The following is a 7,254-nucleotide window of genomic DNA, read 5'->3' as shown; positions in this document are numbered from 1 at the left end:
CTGCCTCACTCTGCACGGGTGTCCGAGCTGCGTCTCAGCTGCTTCCTACATCTCCACGGTACATAGCACAAGGGCTTCAGTTAACTAGCTGCTGAGTTTTGATGTCACCTTTGCTCATCTGTCAGTGCCCTGCTCTTCACTGACTTTTTCTGCAGCTTAGACCTTGGCCAGATGAGCTCTGGCAGACTTGATTCCAGCTGTCCACCCACCTCTGTGCTGGAGGCGACCGACGGAAGGGCAGTCGGACAAGATGTGCTTTGTACCTCAGCCACACCTGACAGATGTGCTCTGAGATCTGAAACTGCAAGGAATGAAAGTCTGTGCATGGATACCAGAGTTTGAAACTGCTCGCTGAGGTAGGGACCCACACCCTGCTCTGCCACCCTTGCCAGAGAGGCCACAGCCTTGCTGGAAGAGCAGGACAATAACTGGGAGCAATCAAGCTGTAAACTAATGCAGTAGTCTCTCCTTGATAATGAAGGGCCTTTGCACTAATTGTAGATCATCATTGCAGTAGGCTACAAAGCTAAAATGGAGCAGGGGACAGGAGTCCACCTCTTTATGAATGATGTGTTATTCATCTTGTTGAAGCATATAAATGTACAGAAGTATCAACAGAGATGAAAAAAAACCCTAACTCTACCCTATGTAATGTGGAACATCTACGTACAAAAATAAAAAGTATATGTATTTTCAATTCATAGATCCAAAATAGATACAAAATGGATCTATCAAATACAGTATATATTATTATTGTACTGTATTATATACTGTATACTATATATTATGTGCTTTAAAGGGAGGGTATTGCTTTGCAGATAAATAGGCTTTCTCCATATAGTTGGTCCAAATATGAACAGTTCAAGTCAACATCAGCAAGTGAATTTCAGAAAAATAACAGAAAGATTCCTCGTTACTCTTCAGGTAGTAACAGCTCAGCAAAAATCTACAAAGTCAGTGCCAATGACTTTAACTAGTAAGAGATCACTGAGGGTGGTACAAATGCACATGACCTTGTAAAGAAAACCAAGAGCTTCTGTAGATTGACTAAATTTTGCAGTACATGGAGGATTAACCAAAAGAAGGAAAAAGTGAAGAAATGCAGTCTTCTACCATTATAAATCCAATAACACCAAACACTAAAATTCATGGTATCAACAAATCTTGCCCCCGTATCACTGGCAAGTCAGTATGATTGATGTTGTGGCAGTGTCCTGTTATTTTGAGTACTAAGGTGAGTGCTGCCACTGACAGGCACTGTGAGTCACATAACCTTTCTGCCTCTTTGTTTTCTCATCTTAAAAGTGAAGAGAATTAATTGAAGGAAACGTTTTGTCTGAAGAAACAAAATCATGCTCTGCAAAGAAGAGAATGTGACCAACCGGACACAGAAACCTGTTACATGGAATTTCACTCTGCAAAAAAAATTTCTGCAGGCATCTCTTTAGGAGCTATTAGCTTCCTCTGACTCAAAACCAACTGTTGTGTGGCAAATTTTACCTGCAGTAGAACATTGAACTATCTTTTTTTAAATTAGGGTGAAATTGTATGCAATTATTGATATATTTGAAGTGTTAGGCTGCTTATTTTTCATAAAGTTGTGTGTTCATATGTGTTGTCCTCAAGGGTGACTGGTATCTCAGAATGAGGGTGAAGACAAAGAATTAACTTCAGTGGAGGGACAGTGTACACTGCAGTCAATACCTCCATATACAGCCCAACTTAATTTAAATTAATGTTTGGATAGAGGTTACATATTTCTAATAACCAATTTAAAACCTGGAACTTTATCAGCATTACGAGGATACTGAATAGTTACTCTGCCTTAACACATTACAATTTTCATCGTGTTTTAGAAAGCAAAGAAGGAACCTATGTTATTGTGCACCGGATTCCAACAGTAGAATGCATCAGCCTTTGAAAGACATCACTACCTCCATAAAGGAGTTAGCCCAGGTATGCAGGCATCATCAATAAGCATCTGCTGCTCCGAGTAAGTGGTCTCTGAGAAGCTGGGGGGTGATCCTCACTTGTCCTGGGTGCATTAGTACTCCACCAGGACAAAGACTGAACGTAACCTAAATTGGGAGCTGAGGGACACTGTGAAAGGTGATTGGTCTCCACAGCAGCTGTTGCATTTCCCTTCTAGTTACCTTGCTGATTTAGGGTCTGGGGGAAAAGCCCAGCAATTTATCAAACCATGGACTGGCATGTTGAAAGTCGCCTTTCAGTCTTCTCTGATAAACCATGTAACAAAAAGGTGAGGAATGAACAGCTGAGTTTACATCTGCGAGCTGTATTTGGGCTAAGTGCCTATCTAAAGTTCATGGTCTAGGCACAGTGCTCTATTACAAACATGTATCTGTGAAACATCTCTCACGCTGATGGGGTGTGAATGAAGAGGCATGTCAATCAATTCACCAGGGTACCTGCCCATAAACAACATGCATCCTTTAAAATACATGACTAAAATGCTTTTTTATTGAGAATTCTTTTACTCGGTTAAAATCAAATTTGGTTAATGGAAACGGCAAACACGGATGTAACTCGCTGAGCCTGATAATTATACAATTAGGTCCTGCACAAGAAAATCTTTTGGATTGTAGCCATAAAACATTTTGCAAAAAGTGAACCGATCCTGTGTCTTGTTTGTTAGCAATCTGTTTACTGAGTCCATTGCTTCCTTGTCCTTCTTACGTAAACTTCCTCAAAGCAAACGCACTGAAAACATTTTCCACTGAAAATGTGTCCAACATAATTCAATAAACAATGTAGTAAATAAGGGACTGCAAATTCAGAGAGCCATCTGCTGGCAGCTAAGTGAAACGAATTAAATTCATTAAGGGCCAAATCCTTCCTGTCTCTCTTTGCAAATAATTTCTTTAAAAATAAAGAACTACGCATGGGTAATGCAAACTGTACAACACAATTATCTTCTCAAGACATGTATGGCAAGAGTGAAGATGCTGGTGTTCTCAGAACAAGAAGGAGCAGTCTTGTTTGCCCAGTGCCCAGATTCTGCAGGGCAAATGAGAAACTAGGAGAGCAAAGAAGGAGCGAGGTCTCTCAGAGTGCCTGCAACCTTCACTACATCCCTCACATCCATGTTATCTCTTGAAGAGATGACTCTAGCCAGGCATAGCAAAAGCTAACGACAGCTGAGCTGGAAGTAGAGCCAAGGTGCCCTGAGTATACCGTTTCAAAGACCATTTATATAGAGAATAGTGTTCTTCATCCCAGACATCAGAAGATCACAAGAGATCCTCACAGCAAGGAAGGGGATACTTTGTAGTTCTGGATACCGAGTAAAATCGTATCAACCACTGCATGAAGCAAAACAGCTGTGTTTAAAACATTCTGCCTAGAGCAAAATTTCCCAGCCTGTGAGCCTGATCCGCAGGAGGATCACACTTCCTCTCCCAGGGAGAAGCACAGCAGTTCCAGGCCCCAGTGCTATTTGAAGATGGGGGAAGCAGCAGCGGTGTCTGGTTCCTCTCTTTCTCTTGGACTTACCTCCACTATTTTAGGTGGAACAGCTGGGTAGACCAGCAGATGCTGCGACAGGAATGGTGGCCAGACTCATACTTCTACAGCAGGAAAAGCTCCCTTTGAGGAAGAAACGGAAATTTGAATCCTCAAATGCACTAGCCTTTCTGCAGCCTTCTTCATATGGCAATATTTGATGTCTGCTTCACTTTTGCCTTTATTCTTTGTCTCCTGGCATTATTACTTTCAGATTTCTTCATTTAATAGATGGGTTCATGAACTTAAATCTCCTCAGATAAGGACGTGCAGTCTTCTCAGCTGAGCTTCCATTAATTTCTGCTCATGTTTATAATTTTCAGGTATTTTATGTTTCTACCCTGTACTCGCCTTTCAATCTCTCCCCGTTTAATACTCTGTGAATGCCACTAATGTGCTCTTTATTTTCTCTTCTAGATATTTAACTAAGATCTTAAATTAAGGGTAGCCTTGGCATAGATTCTTACAGGTATCCTACTGGAGCCTCCTCTTCCCTAGCCCAGTCCTGGGATAGAGTAAGAAAATCTGGTTTTGAATGGAGCGAGTGGTACGAGCAGAAGCATGCTGGCGAAATCAGTGGAGATAAACACCTCAAAAGCAATCAGCAAGCTAGTGAGGGGGTATGCTCACACTGCCCCTTTCATCCTGCATTACTGCTTGAATGGATGGTGCTTGCGGGGATTACTGCCACAGTGGCTTCCACAGGCAGACTGACATACCAGGCACATGTGAGCAGATTCACACTTGGGTGGATAGGCGAGTCTAGTCTGGAGAAGGACCTCGGGGCCACCCACAGCAGACAGCTTAGTCAGAGTCTGTGCATGCAGGTGGAAACACCTCAAGAAGTGGCTTAGGAGAATCCTTTGTTCCCTGAAAGGGTCCCTACATGCTTCCCTGTTGCTTTACAGTGTGCATGCATTGACTATTAACCTTGAAGATCCCGACTTCTTTGCAAAACCCATGATGTTGTGGAGTAATGGGTTTGCTTCAGAGACAATAGAGTTGTCATAGCTTTTAGTTTTTAATCAGTGATGCTTCTCATCTTTAGAAAGCTCTGTATCATTTATCTAACCATTCTATTTCCAGAAGTGTTGCTAGCACAAGTAACCCTTCCACAAGGCCTTCTGTTGTTAAATGGGTAGGAGCAACCTTGTTGTAACCTATTTCAACAAGTAGTTCTGTGAGCAGCAGAATTAACACAGCCTGGATTCCAGTGTTCTCCCTTTATCCTATTCCAGGGTCTCTTTTTACCTGAGCACCTATTTCCATAAAAACTGGAGGTATTTAGTAGCTTTGAGGCTCTGCAAACTTGATTAAATTGCAGAGCGGTTTCAAAACTTTCCAGAGGGAAACAGATCACAGATGGCTTACTTCCCTAGGAAATCAAACTAAAAATAAACGAGGAAAAATTCCCTTCTCTATAGCTCCTTGACCTAAGGTCTGCTCTGTTTAGACAACAGACAAACGGGTGTTTTGGAAAGCACATACTGTCAGCCAAATGTTTACTGGGCTTTTCTAAATATATTGCAGATTATTGATGAATGCTTAGATGACTTCCCAGAGGCAATCTACTAGGCTAGTGGCAGATATGGAAGTAGAAGCTTCACTCCCCTGACTGCCCAGCAATTCGGTGTTGTCTTACCATTCTGCAGTATTTGGTAGGTGAATGCTGTGTAACCATGGTATCTCTAAGATCCATAAAGCAGAGAGAATATTCTCTAATTTTTAGACTTCTTGACGTTGCCTCTTGGTGTTACCCGCTTGGTTTACCTATTAAAAAAAGCAAAGACAAATTATATTTTCCATGAACACAGATTTTAAATATTTTCCAGGACTATATTAATTTAGCACAAATAGAGCTCAAAGATAGTTTGCACAGCCTTCGTGCCATTAAAATGTTTAAAGTGTAAACTGTGACATTTGTGAGAAGTTTGTCGAATGCACTATGTTCTCTCCCACTCCCTCTGCAAATCTTTCCTACAGAAATAGGAATTAGTGAACGCAGAGAAAACTCCCTCTTTTACAGATAGTTATTTATGGTTGCCTGAGTAATTATTTTGCAATCAATGCTTTGTTTTGCATGATCTGACTGATGCAAAAAGCACAAAATAAATATCTTCATTCTCATAACGTGATTGCCTGAGGGATTTACAATGTATATCCAGATGGCATATTGTGTGGCCTATCAAATCAGGGCATGGTTATTAAATTTCAGAGCAGGAAGGTGCAGGCAACTAATTTCAGGCAAGGGAATAGCCATTTCATTTGATCAACTGAATAATTCTTTGTTCAACATTTAGCCAAATCCAAGCCACGTTAGCTACTCAGCTCTCAATATTCGAGACCATACACAAACAGACAAGCACATTCATCTTCGTCTTTGAGAATAAAAGCAAAGATGAAACTTTAAAGAACTATTACTCCTAAAACAGGTCATAAAATTCTGAAGGCAGGAGGCCTGTTTCCTTCTGCACTGACAGATTACCCACAATTGTGGGGCCACAGTCTTTCAAGAGTTGGTACAAACAGCAACATGGTTTTTATTTTTAAATCTTTATCTTTGCTTGGAATATAGAGACATATATGGTGTCACTTCTGTGTATTACTACTCCTTTCCAGTTTTGAAAAGGAACAGTAACTGAATGTGACCATTCTTCAGGATTTTTTAAATTTTCTCATGGTAGTGTTACTATAACTCTGCTATACAGAGATGCTTGCTGCTAGAGTCTGAAGGTTTCCTAAAAGAGATGAGGACTGTGATCAGTAATTTACAGGAACACAGAAATGAAGTGCTGCTAGCAAGGGCAAGCAGTGAGCGGAAAGGCAGGGAAAAGATTAGAAAGGTGATCTCCTACATCCCCACTTCAAGTCAACAGCTAGACCTTTGAAACAAGGTGTTGCCTGCTTTGCACATAAATACCCAAGATCCTCTTTACTGCTTCACCCTACTACGTGGAATGTATTATATCCATGAGATTACGTAACAAAAACCAACATGAAATACATGAAACATCTACTGAAGCTTAATTTTAATCATGTGCTATAATCATGTGCTGATTATAAAAAATTAAACTCAGTCTGATCATTTTTGACCAGCAGAAGGCAGTAAAATCACAAAATGGAAAAAAACACCTAACTTTCTTCATGAACCCAAACTTGCGCTGTTGAGTCCCGAGTACCTGGAGAATGCAGGGACATCGTCTTTCTATAGGATGTTAAGCAGTAATGCCAGTTCCAGACATTCAACAAATTCAAGGCATATCCTTTCCAAATCCTGCATTATTTTTTTTTAAACCCTTGGCTCCTGATACAGCTAATGATTATTTTTTAAGCAGCTTAAGACAAACAGATTAATGAAGAACCTACTTTACAAACGACTATAAAAAAAAACCAAAACCTCAAAAACCCTTCAGCATGTCTAGCCTAGGAGAGTGAGAGGAGATGCAGTTACTCTGACGTACTTTTAGAAGAGAAATAAAGCAGCAAGTTGAACTGGAAAACACTGTTGGCATGTGAACAAACACATAATGTTTAGCCTGGAAATTTAAATATTACCCGTCTCCAGAGAATTTGGAGATTTTGGAACCATTTTGCTGTAGTGGAGTCAAAACCCACAAATAGAAAAAACAAAACAAAACCAAAGATAAAAAAAATCTCCAAACACCTTGAAACAACAGCTGGAGACTCCATGCGGGGCAGCGCGCTGCGGCCGCTGCTGATGGCAGGGCCGAG

The sequence above is a fragment of the Egretta garzetta genome, unplaced genomic scaffold (genome assembly GCF_000687185.1).
Source record: "Egretta garzetta isolate BGI_Z169 unplaced genomic scaffold, ASM68718v1 scaffold163, whole genome shotgun sequence".
In the NCBI taxonomy this organism is placed as follows: Eukaryota; Metazoa; Chordata; class Aves; order Pelecaniformes; family Ardeidae; genus Egretta; species Egretta garzetta.
This window is presented reverse-complemented; position numbering follows the sequence as displayed.